The 17,037-nt window shown below is 38.8% G+C and overlaps 1 protein-coding gene across 8 annotated transcripts in view; it reads left to right on the top strand.

Annotated features, from left to right (window-relative positions):
* RALGAPA2 (Ral GTPase activating protein catalytic subunit alpha 2) overlaps nucleotides 1-17,037 on the top strand; it is a 332,861-nt gene that overhangs the window by 40,971 nt on the left and 274,853 nt on the right. Inside the window, exon 1 of one of the 8 annotated variants that reach the window (XM_088789285.1) lies at nucleotides 7,032-7,143. The exons of the other annotated variants lie outside the window; for them this stretch is intronic. The gene's annotated coding sequence lies outside the window, so the exon portion shown is untranslated. Of the gene's footprint in view, nucleotides 1-7,031; nucleotides 7,144-17,037 lie in introns of those variants that run through there. 8 annotated transcript variants of the gene reach the window in all.

Raw genomic sequence — 17,037 nt, 5'->3', positions numbered from 1 at the left:
GTACTAAACTTATGGACCTTGGGTTCAAAGAGCATTTTATGAACTTGACTCCAAAGGCAATGGAAGTAAAAGCTAAAATAAACGAATGGGACTATATGAAACTTAAAAGCTTCTGCACAGCAAAAGAAACCATTGACAAAATAAAGAGGCCACCAACTGAATGGGAGAAGATTTTTGCAAACAGTGCCTCCGATAAGGGGCTAGTATCCAGAATATACAAGGAACTCATGCAACTCAACAACAAAAAAACAACCCAATTGAAAAATGGGCAGAGGACTTGAAGAGACATTTCTCCAAAGAGGACATACAAATGGCAAAGAGACATATGAAAAAATGCTCAACATCACTAATCATCAGAGAAATGCAAATAAAAACCACAATGAGATATCACCTCACCCCAGTCAGAAAGGTATCATCAACAAGACAAATAATAACAAATGTTGGAGAGGCTGTGGAGAAAAAGGAACCCTCATACACTGTTGGTGGGAATGCAGACTGGTGCAGCCGCTATGGAAGGCAATGTGGAGGTTCCTCAAAGAATTACGAATAGAATTGCCATATGACCCAGCAATCCCTCTCCTGGGTATCTACCCAAAAAATCTGAAAACATTTAGAGATAAAGACACGTGTGCTCCAATGTTCATTGCAGCTTTGTTTACTGTGGCCAAGACATGGAAACAACCAAAATGTCCTTCGATAGATGAATGGATAAAGAAGTTGTGGTATATATACACAATGGAATACTATTCAGCAGTAAGAAAAGATGATATAGGAACATTTGTGACAACATGGATGGATCTTGAGAGAGTAATGCTGAGCGAAACAAGTCAGACAGAAAAAGCAGAGAACCATGTGATTTCACTGATATGTGGTATATAAACCAAAAACAACAAAAGAACAAGACAAACAAATGAGAAACAGAAACTCATAGACACAGACAATAGTTTAGTGGTTGGCAGGGGGTAAGGGGGGCGGGGGGTGGGGGGTGGGAGATGAGGGTAAGGGGGATCGAATATATGGTGATGGAAGGAGAACTGACTCTGGGTGATGAACACACAATGGGATTTATAGATGATGTAATACAGAATTGTACACCTGAAATCTATGTAATTTTACTAACAATTGTCACCTCAATAAATTTAATTTAAAAAAAATTACATAGATTTCAGGTGTACAATTCTGTATTACATCATCTATAAATCCCATTGTGTGTTCATCACCCAGAGTCAGTTCTCCTTCCATCACCATATATTCGATCCCCCTTACCGTCATCTCCCACCCCCCACCCCCCGCCCCCCTTACCCTCTGGTAACACAATTGTCACCCCAATAAATTTAATAAAATAAAATTTAAAAAAAAATTTTAACTACTTATTTAATTTTTTAAATAGTTTTAGTATTATTTTAGGATTATTCAGGTTTTCTGTTTTTTCTTGATTCAGGTTTCGTAAATTATATATTTTTCAGAGAATTAGAAGAATTCTAAGAATTTGTTTTCACCAAAGTTTTAAAACTTATCTGCACAACGCTTTTTCTAAAGGTCATAATTTCTCCAGTTTTATCTGCTCTAGATTAATCTTCATTGTCTTCAAACAGTTGTTATTTGTATTAGGCATGGTGGTGGTTGGGGGGCGGAGTATTTGTGTCACTCTTCACAGATATTATTTTGCTGTATCTGCTAGTTGCTGCTATAGTTTTAAACTCTTGTCTCAGTCCAACTGTTGTTCCTTTAAATGCCTTTTCTCTCTTGCTTCTCTTAATATCTTTTTCATAATCTTTGTTGCATTCTGCAGTTTTCCCACAAAATGAAAATTTCTTATCTTTCTTGGTATATATATGCTTCCTGTATTTCTGAATTCCAATCTTTTATAATTTCTGTAAGATTCTCAGCTACTATCCTCTCAAATATTGACTCTTTTCTGTTCTTTCTGGCCATACTTTCTAGGATTCCTATTTAAACTTCATGACCTGTCCTCTGTGTCTCTTAAGCTTGCTTTTATCCTCTTGTCCCTTTATCTTTTTGGGTTCTATTCTAGGATATTTCTTTAGTTCTTTCTTCCAGTGCACCAACTCTCTTCATTTGAGTCTAATCTGCTGCTTAGTTATTCCATTGAGTTTTAAATTTCAATGATTCTTTTTCATATTTTAACTTCTTTTGGTTTGGTATGTGGCTGGTTGCTTTTGATAGTCTTTTGATCCTTGTTCATTTTTAGACACCTTTTATATTCTTAAACATTTAACATGTAACATTTCATCGTCTATATCTGATTATTCTAGTATCTGAAGTCTTTTGTTGTCTGAATTTGTTGGTTATTTCTGCTGTTTCATAATGGCTTGTTTTCTTGCATGTTTTGTGATGTGACTTTGAGATCAGATTTAATAGAATATAAATATAATCTGTTTTAATCCTGTTTTTTTTTTTTTTCCCTCTGGAGGGCTTTGTCTTTGCTTTTGCCAGGAGTCTGGGAGTACTCTTGACGGGTATCATTGTGGCTTCATTTTAGGGTCCTGATTTATTCATGGAATCTCAGGTTTAGTTTCTCAAAATTACCATGTTGTGGGAACTGGGGTCTGGAGGGCACAGACATCTGTAGACTTGCATTAGCTCTCTGAAACTCTGCGTTGTTGTTTTTTGAGCTCTTTGCTTACAGATCAGGTTTTGACTCACTTTTTTTCTCTCCTACCTTTTTTTATGGTAGTTTCCCTGTGTCCTCCAAAGTCTAGAAATATTTTGATAATTGTACTTTCTGTCACTGATCTCGTGTCTAGTTGTCCTGAAACAGGAAAGCCCATCAGGGACTGTCGTCCTATACCTCCCACAGAGCAGGTTTCAATACCTTCTCATGTCCATAAATTCTAGATTAGGGAGGGTTTTATTACTGATACATTACCATCTACAGAGGATTAGTTGCCTATATAATAGAACAAATATGTATTATTCAAAGCTTAATAAAACTCATTTTGCATAGTAAATATGAATGAATAATAAACTTGCATTACTTTTGTTTATGCTTATGTTCTCTCTCTCTCTGGCTTTAGAAGGCAGGTTGTAATTTGTATTGTTCTTTCTGAGAGTTAAGTAACTTATTGCTACTTTCTACAAGTTAGTGCCATATAAAGCGATAGTTTCTGAGGATTTGGAGGTAAATACTTATCAAGGTCTAAATAATTGGGAAAGGCTCCCTTAAGAGATGTTAAATCACAGAAGGGAATCTGTGTAGAGATGTCTATAATATGAAATGGATTGGAAGAAAGCATAGAGGAAAGCATGACAGAAGAGTACATAAGGAGAGATGCTGTGTACCTTTGTAAGTCAGGGGCAATCTGGAAGGGAATCTTTGAAAAAGGAAACAGTAGTTTTTAGATGTGGTAAGCTACCGGAGACATTACATACCCTGATAGAGCAAGTGATGTGCAATCAAGTCTGCCAGCCCAGTGTAAGTTGCAGTTTCAGGTAGCGAGCAGACCTTTCCCTTGGAAGTTGACCTCCAGTCACCTTTGCTTGTGGCTTCAAATCTGTGTACCACTTAAGAGTTTCTGTTGTTGCTACTTCAAGGAGATGTTTGTCACATTTTTTTATTGAGGTTATGGCTTTAATTTTACTCTTATTTTGAAAACATATTTCATCTATCATTGCTATGTGTTTCAGGTGGGAGTGTGGGACTCCATAAAATGAATATACATTGGCATTTTGACCAGAATGTAAATGTTTTACATGGGTCATCCTGTTTAATCCTTTCCTTCTGAAGTAGATTCTGTCTTCCCAGTTTTTAATCAATGGAAGAGCTTTGACATGTTAGGTGATTTGTCCAAGATTGCACATATATCAAATGGTAATTAGAGATTAAACCTCTGGTCCAACTCTAGAACCCATTTCCTTAACTCATTGTCATCCTGCCTACCATTTAGGAGTTTTGATATTCTCCTGCTAGTCAAGCCGTATTCCACAGGCCGTCTATTCCAGCATGCACCTATTCTTGTACAATTCATTCCTTTATTATACACAATTACTGGGTACCTGCTGTGTGTCAGGCACACTTCTAGGTTCTGGAGATAGGGCAGTGGGCAAGACAGACAGAAACCCCTACTGTCATGGAGCATATATTACATTTCATAGTAAACTCAAGAGTCCACTGGTAAGAATGGACTTATGTCAGAGCTCCAGTAATGACTTTCTGAGTCACAGAAAATTCTGAATGTTCCTTTTTAGAAGTTTCACTTAGTGGTGGCCCTTGAGGTGGCTACATCCATAGAGGAAAAGGAGGATTGGTGTGGAAATGTAAGGCACCTGGTGAATGGGCTTTAAATTCAAATAATTCACTTGACTTTGAGAACCTTCTGGACTCCACAGTTGAGAGGTTACTTTAATGGTACCTGGGATTTGTTTTAATCAGTTATGGTAAGACACACAGACATGAAAATGATTGGTATGATGGAAGAAGTTTTTATTGTACTCATAATTCCCTAGAATAGGAGGCACGACATATACCACCTAGGGCTTTACAGAGAAGCACCAAGGTAAAATGAGTAGGCAGTCTTTTTCAGGTTTTTTGGGGGAAGGAATGGGCAAGGCAAGGTAAGCAAGCTAAGCAGGTTTAGGATTGGATAGTTTGAATGATTTTGCTGGGCTCCAGGTTTTAGGGATGGTCCCTATTGTACAGTACTTGGTCACCAGGTGATTTGGGCAAGGGGTTAGTGTCCCAGAGTATGAGAGCCCATGAAAGGAGGTGGTTGGTGGTATGGACTTAGGATTGGTTAGTTGATTGAAATTATCAAAGGCATTGCCGGCAGCACTATCTCTAGGAATTCACTAACTATAGGAGGGGCAGTCGCTTCCAGGTCAGCAAAGCCTCAGAATGTCAGAGCTTCAAGAATACAGAAAATGAGAAAATATAGTTATTACAGATATATTTCAAGTTGCCATGTTATATGCCGTCCCCCTTTAGTAAAGAAATAAAATAGTTTGGAGTTCTTCATATATGGTTAAAAAAAAGCTTCTAGAATGTGGTAGCAGGGCATTTCCTTACCCTCCCAATCCCTAATTAAAATATAATGTGCATTGACAGAACAGATTTAATTTCAAACTTACACATCTTTTGATCTCAGAATGCTACTCACTCATCTGTTTTTCATTATCACAGTTAGAAATCACAGATATACAGGACATTTGATTTATAGATTTCTAACTTTTAAGTTTATCCAAATTACCCCCTCAAATTAAATAAACCCTGTTTTTTTCCTTCCTAGAGAATGTGTTCTTTATAACTCGTAGAGTGTGGCTGGAGCTGGTCTAATGGCAGAGTGCCCGCCGGGCCCCTGTGTAGTTTTCTTTTACATTTTGTTGTTGGAGTTGCTCTCTGGAAGTGCTCTGTCATACACACTGCTCTGCTTATTGCCCCTTTACCTCTTTTTGCATAGTTTCACTTCTGCCTCTTGGTTTTTGCAATTATGTTTTCAGGACTGCCCTTTGCTCTCCTCATCTGGTCCATTCTTTCAGGCTCTGTTCATACCCACTAATTTCTTTTGGCAACTCCAGCTAGAGCTGCCCGTTCTCTTCTGTGAACTCATATAGTACGCTCCCTCTTGTTGCCATTTGAATATAGCTGGATGTCCTTAGTTTTCCCTTAAGGTGGCTGTCGTAGCATCCTAATGAGACTGTAAAGTTCCTGAGGCCAGCAACCATTATTTATAATCCTTTGTATCCCCCACAGTGATTTGCACCTGTTAATATTTATTATATTTCCCCGAAAATAAGACCTAGCCAGACAATCAGCTCTAATGTGTCTTTTGGAGCAAAAATTAATACAAGACCCGGTCTTATTTTACTATAATATAAGACTGGGTCTATGATATGATATGATATGATATAATATCATTGATATAATATCAATATCAATATAATATATACCGGGTCTTATATTAATTTTTGCTCCAAAAGACGTATCAGAGCTGATTGTCCGGCTAGGTCTCATTTTGGGGGAAACAGGGTATTGTTGGATTAAAGCCTCTTAAATTCTTAATTTATCTCCCATGGGGTGATTTGGTATTGTTATGTTAAAAACATTTTCTTGTCTCACCTAAAACTCTCTGGATGAAGAGATAGGGGAAAGATAGCAGAAGGCTGGTGAAGTGTAGAGGAGGCTTTGACACTAACAAGCTGTGTGGCCTTGATGAAGGTACTTAACCTTTCTTTAACTCAGCAGCCATGTCCAGAGAGTGAGGGAATGGGACTAGCTGAGCTCTGGGGTCTCTTCCAGCTCTACAACTTAACGGGGCTGCAAATGTAGCTTTGTTTTAAGTCTTCAAAACAACAACTTCACTAGGGAAGTCATTTTTAGCATGTGATTTAGTTTTATGCTTTCATTTAGTTTTAAATATTAAATTAACTTTACTCTGACTAGCCTTTGCATATCTAAACGTTTCAGTTGCTTTTTCCTCTAGAGCATCTCTGTTCAATAGAACTTTCTGTAATGCTGGGATTATATATCTGCACTATCCAGTTAGGTATCCACTAGCCACATAGGCTGTTTAGTGCTTGAAATGTGGCTGGTGTGACTGAGTAACTTAAATTTTAATTTTCACTAATGTAAATTCAAATTTGTGTTGCTAATGGCTACTGATTAGACAGAGCAGCTTTGTGGTCTTCCATCAGAGCCTTGTTATCTCACGTGAAAGACTTACTCCTCTTTGTTAAACACGTGGTTAATCCTCAGCATGTTGCACATCTCTGTCTTCTGGGGCAGAGGACTTAAGGTTTAGGTTTTTACAGAAATGGTTTCCGTGAGCTTCTCAGGCGTTGTTACCAAAGTGCCCTTGGCCAAGGGGAATGAGCATTTACCTCCGTAGGTTGGGGAAGCATGGCTTCAAAGTGGCCTTCTGTAAACACAAAAATGAAAAGCCACACACAATTTTATTTTACTCTTTTCATGTTTGTTTTAAGATGAAAATAATAGTTTGAATAATGGCCAGTTAAATACGTAGTACTTCATCTGCCCACAACTTCCACCTTTTTCTCCCCTAACCTCAGGATAAAGAGAACACTTCCAGGGTCATTTGAGGACAATGCCTGCTGTTTCTCCCTCACCCCTTCTTTGGTGTGGGAGATTCAGATTGAAGTGTGGACATAAGAGGTGAACTGTAGCAGGTGAGTTGCCCAGAGAGTGCAGAGGATATGGGGGCTCCTTCAAGGGCAGAAAGAGGAAGGGGCACAGTACCGTTGTCACTAGTTTTTGTTTTCCTTTACTATTGAAGATGACAGTTTGGTTGTCTGAAGTTCACTGTAGGCCTCCTACATACTGTCTCCCTTCCCTCCCCGCACTGTGGAGCTAATGCTGGATTGGAGGCAGGACTCGTGTGTGTGGAGTCTTGCTGGCCGTAGTCATATGTGGGAGCCATAACTGACCTGCAGTGAATCCAGGCTGGCGTAGAATCTCTGTCTTTCTTTAATGGAATTCAACACTGGGTCTCTTATTCTTCATTGTTCCAAGGGAGTTTATATAGAGGGTTTAGCCTTGAATTCTTTTCCTCAAAATAGGGGGAAAGGGCTTTTAATAGCTTTCCTGATAATAACATAACTGAGTCCAGTGCAGTGCCTGGAGTTGTGCAAAAGGTGAACTGAATGGTTGATTTTTATTTTACACAATTGCTTTGTATCTGCCATTCAGTAATTTGAATATTGATTTGTTTCCCAGACAAATGCATGTATCACTTTTCACATTTAATAGCACCATTTTACTTCAATATTAATAATGAAGACTAACCTGAAGAAAAACTAGAGTTATGACTGTAATAGGATTATAAACAATTCTTCGATGTTTGTTTCCATTTCTCCCCCTTACCTCTCCCCATCGCTCCTCTTCTTTTGGTGGAACTGTATATCTTTTATAACTCTTTGGAAATGAAAACAAATTAGAATCTCCTGCAGAGGTTCAGTGCAGAAGCTTGGGCTGAATCAACCAAGTCAACTCACTCAGGGCAGGTGGCCTCCAGGGTTAAGTCACAGTCGTTTTTCTTTCTTTATGCAATGGCTGTTGCCTTTTCTTATGAGCAATAACACAGAGCAAGACAGCGGAACTATGTTCTTTACAATTAACTGGTTTATACAGCCCCTGCTTTCCTTTGTTTTATTTGTCATTTCTTATTCCAGGCTGTGCAGTGCGCAAAAATACTCCCACGCTGCTCCCTCCTCCCTACACCACAGTGAAAGACTTCCTTCCATAAACCTCTCATACTGTTATTGCTTTTTATTTCTTTTTCCCTTAAGGACCATGTTATTATTGAGTGGAGGAGGGACAAGAATAAATAAAATGAACAAGAAAAACAGATTCTTCTTACATCCTTGGAATTTAAGTTTTTTTTGAGGAGTTCAAATATTTGGAAACTTCAATGGATTTTTTTTTTTTCTTAAAGAATGGATTCAGTTTTGAATGCAGCTCCTGGGTCACTGCCATAATTCTTAATGATGGATAGCAACTGAGAAAAGGCCAGTGTCAGTTCAAATTTTCTGGAGAATGTTTTCAAAAGAACGAGATACCCATCTCCCCCCGCAAAACTGTCCTGAGTTCCAGTTGGCAAGCAAAATCAATGCCACTGGTTATCATGACCAGAATCAGGTCACCTTTATGACATCGGGGGCGTACATTAACGTGTTATATATAGACTAAATGGTAATGGAGGTGTATAAATTGTTCTGGCACTCTTCATGACGTTAGTCATGCTTGTTTTTATTAAGGCTGAGCCCTTGGTTGGGAACAACGCTAGAGATAGCATTATTGCTGTCACATGGTGTGACCTGCTCCACAGTACTCCGTGAGAGCCCCTCTGCAGGGACCACAGTAGAGGGCTGAGTGGCCAGTTGTGCCCTTTCTCACTGGTCTCTCCTGTGCTGCCAGTGGTGCAGAGTTAGCTCAGTAATCACTCCTCGGTGCTGTGCTCTATTACTGGAGACTGGGGAAATAAAACACAGGGCCCAGGACGCTCACTCTTTCTGGGACCACTTTTGATCGTGAAATGTTTACGATCTCTGCAAACTGAAAGATGGAAACAAAATATAAACATCTAGTCCTTTCTGGAGATTCTTTGAATACATTGTGGTTAAAGTTTGATTACCTTATTACAGTATATTAAAAATTTAATGTTTAAGACTACAGTTTTCCTTATGCCTCAAGACTTATAGGTGAGAAACTTGGGATTGACCCAACAGGATATACTGAATTACTCAATCCACCTTTGGGGAAGGGAAACTGGAGACAGGATGTTTGTGTAAGTCTGAAATTACATTCTTTTGATTATCTGTTGCAGCCCAGGTGCCCTGCGCTTCCTGGTATGCTGGCCCCTTTCACGCAGTGTGCCAGTTGACTCACTGGTAACTGACCCCCTCAGGAGCAGGTCCTCTGGAAGGCAGCTCTAGCAATTACCTCTAAGAACCCTGTAAGGGCAGGTGGTAGAAACTGCATCAGTGCTAAATATATGGAATATTCAATAAAATTTGAGCATGTTGTATTTGTTGTTGGAACAGCAGAAGATATGTAAAGAATATTTTCCTTGAAGTTGTCTGTAATTAACGTGTTAACACAATTTGGATGGATTGGTTTCTTTTTTATATATAAATTTACAATAGAGTTGTACAAATACTTGCTGTGTTGTGAATTTTCTATAGCTTGTTTTGTTTGGATATGTAGTGTGGTGGCTGTGAGTGACACCTAGTGTTTGATGTGTTTGTGATACTGGACAGGTTAGAAGGCAAGAGTCTAGCTTGAAGCCTACAGTGTATCAGCTGCTCTTACCATACAGACCTTGGGCATTCGTTCAGTGAGCTTGGCAGAGTAGCCAGCCCGAGATGATCGCAAGTCTGTGATACTTCCTGACTGTGGTTAGGCGAGCATTTAAATTCTCTATGTTTTTGGGATGGTGGGACCATATGGTGGCATCTCATTTGGGCTTTGTGATTCCTCATCACTTAACCCGGAAACTCTCTGGAAGTGATTTTTTTTTTTTCGTTTTGCGAAATGAAAAATGGCACAGAAAAGACAGCTAACTTGTACTAGTACCAAAGTTGAAGAGATCTGAAAAATATAGTTTTTAGCCAGAAAATAGAAACTTGCATGAAATAAAGAAGAACATGACAGATTTGGTTGTGACTGAGATGTCCCATGTAAGTAACTTCCTTGTGTAAAAGAAGACTTCCTTTTGAATCTCTTTTCATGAGTGCTTTATTCAGGACAAAACAACATATTGTGGATAGAATTATATGCTGTCAGTTTGGGGATTTGTGAATGTCTCTGGATGTTCTCTCAAAAGTAAAAGTTCTAGTGCAATTTGATTTTTTTAAAAAGAGATTAGACTTTTGTATGCTCTTAAGCAAAGTGAAAAAACAATCTCTTAAACCATTTCTAAAGTGCCTATGTTTCCAAGTGTTTGAATATTGTGTTTTTAGTTTCCTCTCTGTATCTATTTATTTCGATCAGTATTGATAGTATTTTTCTCCACTCCAAGGTTCTGTATACCTTATGCAGGCGCTCTTGGACACCTTCTTCTACCGACTATCTTAATCTTTGTTCAGAGCCTCAGTTTTCCCCCTACTGGGCTGTCTACTAACTAGTCTTTTGGTCTGTGATCTTCTGCCCCACCTGGAATACTCTTTGTGTAATGTAATTCTGATTCCCATGGTGTTTAGAATAGGTCGAACTCCCCAGCAAGGTGTTCAGGGCCCTTCCTGACCTGACCTCTTCCTCCCTCTCCATCCCTTGTCACCCTTTTTACTTCTGCGCCCTCTGGCAACCTTTTGAAGGTCGCCAGGCAAAGCAGCGAGGTTTTCCACCTCCCCTCTCCCTGCTGTGTAGTCGGCCTGAAATGCCCTTCTCTGCCGGGCTCACTCCTGTGTATCCTTCAGGATTCAGCCCCAGGGCAGTTTCCCTTTGAGAGAGTTCCTTGTGCGTGTACTGACATCCCTGATGTTCTTGCCCTTTCCCCTTCGGGCTGTAGCTTTTAGAGCAGGAACAGTGTCCGATATCTTTCTGTCACTCCTCCCTCGCATGGTACCTGACACAAAAGGGACATTTAATGAGAATATTTGTTAATGAAACAAATTGTTGATTCAGAGGTATTTGTTTTAATTACCTGCACTGCTACCAATTCAAATTCCTATCTATAGCTTAGTGATTTGCAGGACTTGGAGATGATTTTTTTGATATGAAAATTGCTTTGGTTCTATTTTTATTTATTTCTTCCTTAAAATCACCTTTATAAAACTTTTTGAATTTAAAATTTAGTTTTCTTTATTTTATTCTAGTATTATAGAAAATTAAAGTCTGCAGATTTGCCTCTTGTTTCAGCTTTGATCAGTTTTTGTTATACAGCATTCACATTATTGATAATTTTTAGTCTATAATTATAGTTGTTTCTTTTAACTTAAGTGTTGCTCAGAAGAGTGTTTTCAAACCCCCCCAAGTAGTTGAGAATTTTTAAATTTAAACTCTTAGCGGTGGACTTCCAATACACTGAGTTTGCTTGTGACCTGTGCAACTCCTACTTTGAGGGTTTTATTCACATGGCTTAGAAAAATAACTTTTGGTAAATGTTTTGTTGAAATGTTAAAATCTGTGGTGTAAAATTTTCTCTCTCAATATATATAGCTATTAAACCAATATTTACTACAGGTAGCCCCCGTATAACATGGCACTTCTATAACACAGTTTGAGAATTAGAGAAATCCCCGAACAACACGGAGTATAATATGAGCTTTTAAGAGCAAAAAATATCTCATTTGAAGTTAAGGAAATCCCTGAACAACACGGAATGTGATAAAAGCTTAGTAGTGATGACAAAGAAAACATTTAATATATATGAATATGTTATACTTTTGGTGAAAATTACTTTAATGAGATATTTCTCTTTATAAAAATATAGTAGTATTTTTAAAAGTTTTCGGAACCTAACCCCCTTTTTTGTACTTGTTCTTTGTTTCTATAACATGGATTCGCATAACAGCATTTTTAAGGAACCTAACAACCGTGTTATACGGGGGTTACCTGTATATTTAAATCTGCTGTATTGTACTGTATGGATTGTTTTATATGTCAAAGATAGAGCATTAAAATTTCCCATTATAAATGTATTTTCCCCTCCGTTTCTGTATTTGATTTATTTTCATGGATTTCATTCTTTGTTTTATTTTCATGCTATGTTATTGGTTGCATAAAGGTTTGTGAGTAATATAGCTAAGTTGTGAATTACATTTTTAATCTATTTTAAATGATTCCTTGTGTCTCCCTTAAAGACTTTTCACTTACATTGATACTACTTTGTTGTCCATTTGTGTCCATGTGTACCTGATATGTCATTTTCTGTATTTTATTGTTAATCTTTCTGTGTTTGAAAGCCAGTTCTGATTGACTTGTCTTGAAGGAGAATTTAACCTATTTGTATTTATTACTTTTTTTCTGTTATAACTAATATGTTTATTGTTTCTTCTACTATTGTTTTCTGGGAGAGAGGTCACTGACTTTCACATTATGGAATAAACTTTGTGACTTGGAAGATATGCTTTCTATTTTCTGTCATTCCAATAATTATCTTTAAATTAACAACATACTATTTGAACCTTTTTTCTTCTGATTATCCGTATCAAGAATAAAGCAGTATTTAATGATAACCCCATACTTTTACTTTAACCCCATATGTCTTTTGTACTTCTCAGTTCTTTTAGGCATTTTATATCCAGATTATTTTATTGTAATGATTTTTAGAATGTTGTTTTTCTTATGTTAATCACTTTGAGAATTTACTCTATTTTTTAATCGTATTAACACCAATTATATAAACAAAGCTCACTTTCACAGTGTTTATATCTTTGCACCCTTGTTTTTTTATTGTTTAATTAATCTCTGTATTTGCCGGAATATGAATCACTTAGTATGTTGAGGAAGGGAGGTATGTGGCTGATATACTTCAGCTCTAGAGTATTTTTTTTTAAACTACAAACATGTATAGCTGGTTAATAATTTTCAAAACCATAATCTTTTTTTCCCCTCAAAATTGAGTTTTGGTTGCTTTTCAAACAGGTATACTTTACTCTAGCTGTCTTTATCATATACTATATTCTTAAATGGGCACCTGGTCTGCTTTTGGGCTCCTGTTCTCCATATGTATCTGTATTTTGGTGCCCATTCTGTTTGGCGTGGCTTAAAATGAGCCATTGACCATACTGTCTTCTGGAGCTCAATATTGCAGAAAGAAAGACCGAGGTCGGGCTCACTTTTGTTCCTTTGTGGATAATCTACTATTTCTTTTTAGATTTTATAAGGTTTTTAATTATATATTGAATTTACAACTTTAAATATGTTACGTCTAGATCAGGGGTGTTCAAACTGTGGCCCACGGGCCAACTGCGGCCCACAATCCATTTTTTATTGGCCCGCAGCAAATTCCAAAAGTATATTTAGTTTACTTAAATAAACCAGGTGAGGCAATACATACTTCACCTCAAGTGAGTGGCCCGGCTGTTTGTGTATTTTACCGCATATGGCCCTTGGTGAAAAACGTTGAAAAAAGTTTGGATACCCCTGCTCTAGATAGTTGTTTCTGTTCAACTTATTTAGTTATAGGGAGGCCCTGTGATGCTCAGTGTCCCAGTGCAGGGTTATAGTGGGGGACTCTGTGTGGACTCTCTAGAGTCATGCTTTACATGTGTTTCATTTCCATGTAATATTTTCTGATTTCCAGAATGTTACTTTTTTGTGTATTTGCTTCCTTCATTTTTCTAGGCCTTAAAAATGATTCAGTGGAAGATGAGTGAGAAATTCTAAAAAATTACCCTATTATTCTTATTAATTTTAGCAAATCTATTTCAAAAGGATGAATTTCTATTTCTCCTTAGGATGGTTTTCTCCTTGGCTGCATATTCTAGGCGTGTTCTGCTTTCATGGGAGGGGCCCAAACTCACCCTCTCATGCTTCTTTGCAGTTTCATCTTGCTTTAAACAGTAATTCTTCTAAGTGTTTTGGTTGTAGATGGGATCCTTTACCCTTTCCAGGTTTTCATTGCTTAATGAAGTTCTTTTTAACATTTTAATATTGGTTGATTTCTAAAATACAGGAGGGAGAAATTAAATGTCCCTTCCTATTACATTCCATGTTTCCTTCAGATATCTTTGTCTTGATTTTTAAGTGTCTCTTTTGAAATACTTTTATTCATTTTCTTGTTCGCCAAGGAAAGTACTGCCTTTTGAGTGATGATCAAATCAAGCGGTAAGATTTACCGTAATGTTCGAAAGCACAATTCCATTCTCAGTTGTCTTTTTCAAATGCCCACTCACCAGGTTCTGTGTTTCTACCATATTAGAGTATGAATACCTTCCTTAAACTTGGGCATTTCCTTGTGTTTGTCTGTACACATGAAGTAAAATTAAAGTTCCCTTTGTCTTCCTGTTTTTCATTTTCACTTATTCCTCTATTTGTTGTGTGCAGTGCTTATTAGGAAACGTTATGTTCCAGGCAATATTCTTAATGTTGGGACTATAAGATGGCTAAAAGAGGGTCCCTTCTAAGGAATCCATCTAGCTGGAAAGCCTGCTGGTAAGGATGTGGTGAGAGGTGCAGTTGAAATGGGCCCTTCTCAACAGGTAATGTTTGGTCTTACAGATTGAAAAGGATGTGACAAGATGGAGCTGGGCTTTCCTTACTCTGTAACAGCGTGGCTAGTGATGAGGTAGATAATGGACTGTGTACTCAAAGGGATTCCCTGTGTAAGAAGAAAAGCATTTTTTTTTAGATAAATATGTAGTCTTAGTTTTAGGTAGTTTCTTATTGTAGCTCTATTTCTCTTACATTTTAGGGTCTAAAACAAATGTTGACACTGAGAGTTCAATGAAAGTATGTTGTCCACGTGAGAAAGTCATTTTGATTAAGATTTGAGTGGCCAGGCCCAAGATATTTGAAGAATAAGTTGCTCTCCCTATAGGTCTACCTGCTGCTGGGCTCCTACTCACATGGGTCCTTCTAAAACCAGACTATCCTTGTGGCACAGGCATTCACAGAATGTTCGCTTTAAACCTAACTGCCCAGTTCTCATAAGTTTTCTGAACATTTATAATTCAAGAGGTAACTAAGACTTCTGTTTTTTTAAACCATATGTCATGCGGGGTGGCATGCAGGGTCTCAGCTCCCGCTCCCCACATAAGAACGCAGGACATGGTGAGGCCAAAAAGGAACACCCATTGAGCCATAGATAGGGGAGTCATACCACTATATTCTCGCTGGCGGCTGGGTTGGAGATACAGGAAGCAGGAGCCACACGATCCGCAACCTGCCGTCTGCTTCTCTGCCAGCCAACCTCACTTGCTAGCTGCAATCTGCCCTGCTAACTGCAATCCGCCCTTGCTAGCTCACCACCATCTTCTTGCTAGCCCCCATTTTTGCTGCTAGCGTAGCCACGGCAGTTATATTAGTGGCCAATGGCTCACTGGTTACAGCTGACGGCCAACTAGCTACAGCTGATGGCCATCCAATCAGTTGATGGCCATTTACTACCTGAGCCAACACCTTTCCACGTGAGGCCGAGAGCCTGGAAACGGCACTCCTGGCTCTGTCCCCACACCATACTTTTGTTTTCTTCCTGGTCAGCATTTTCTTTACCTAGCACCCTTCTGTCATGCAGCTAGTTTCAGAGAGAGTTGCTCCCCACATTCTCTACTTTTGGACATAGGTTTAGTTGGTCATTGTTTTAGTATATTGCCTTATATGAGTTAGTATGTAATATTTTCCTTATTCTTCACTGTCCTCTCTTTCTAAATGAAATTGAAATCAAGTATGAATCTACTGGGATGTGTTGCAATAATCATTTTGTAATAATTTGAAAAACAAGCTTCCCATACAAATTTGACAATCAGCAATTTTAAAGTACACTGTGGCGTCTTGTATAAACTCCAGCTTACATTTCACATTATTCCTGGTCATGCAGTAGATTCTGAAGAAAAAAGAACTATGGATAATCAGTTAAAAAAAATGACAGATTCCCTGATGTGCTGATCAGTAGTAATACCTAATTTTGATTTCGGGTGTGCTGTAATGGATTACCATATAGATGCAGCTGAGCACTGAGCATTAAACAGAGCCATGTGTTTTTCAGAAAAGTAATATTTATTCACTCTGTAGCTTTCCTGAATTTTTTTTTTTATTTTACTCTCCAGTGAAAATACAAACAAGGTGTCAATAGCTTATGTGACCATCATAGTATTGTAGCTTAAACTATTGGTTGCAGTAGAAATGTCATGTTGTATTTGCCTCAGTAAAGGTGGGCTTCTTCTGGGTCTTTCTGAGGGACAGGCGGTGGGGACGGAGCCAGGAGTGCTGTTTCCAGGCTCTCGGTCTCACGTGGAAAAGTGCTGGCTCAGGTAATAAATGGCCATCAGCTGTGATTGGATGGCCATCAGCTGTGGCTAGTTGGCCATCAGCTATAACCAGTGAGCCATTGGCCACTAATATAAGTGCCGTGGCTACACTAGCAGCAAATGGGGGCTAGCAAGAAGATGGGGGCTGAGCTAGCAAGCGTGGATTACAGTTAGCACAGAGGATTGCAGCTAGCAAGTGAGGTTGATTGGCGGAAAAGTGGACGGCAGGTTGCGGATTGTGTGGCTCCTGCTTCCTGTGGCTCCAACCCATCCGCCAGAGAGACTATAGGGGTATGACTCCCCTATCTATGGCTCCATGGGGGTTGCTTTTTGTGGGGGCAGAGCCCCAGAAAGTAGTTTCCAGGCTCTTGGCCTCACATAGACAGGTGCTGGCTCAGGTAGTAAATGGCCATCAACTGTGATTGCATGGCCATCAGCTGTGGCTAGTTGGCCGTCAGCTGTAACCAGTGAGCCATTGGCCACTAATATAACTGCTGTGGCTACGCTAGCAAAGGAAGAAGAATGGGGGCTAGCAAGAAGATGGCGGCTGGGCTGGCAAGCGTTTGCGGACAGTGTGGATCCAGCCTCCAGTGAGAGTATAGTGCCGCCAGAGAGAATATAGTGGTATGACTCCCCTACCTATGGCTCCAT

This window comes from Rhinolophus sinicus, chromosome 13 (assembly GCF_057876585.1).
Source record: "Rhinolophus sinicus isolate RSI-liver-muscle chromosome 13, RSI-T2T, whole genome shotgun sequence".
Classification (NCBI taxonomy): domain Eukaryota; kingdom Metazoa; phylum Chordata; class Mammalia; order Chiroptera; family Rhinolophidae; genus Rhinolophus; species Rhinolophus sinicus.
Note: the sequence above shows the minus strand (reverse complement) of the source record. Positions and strands in the feature narration are given on the sequence as shown.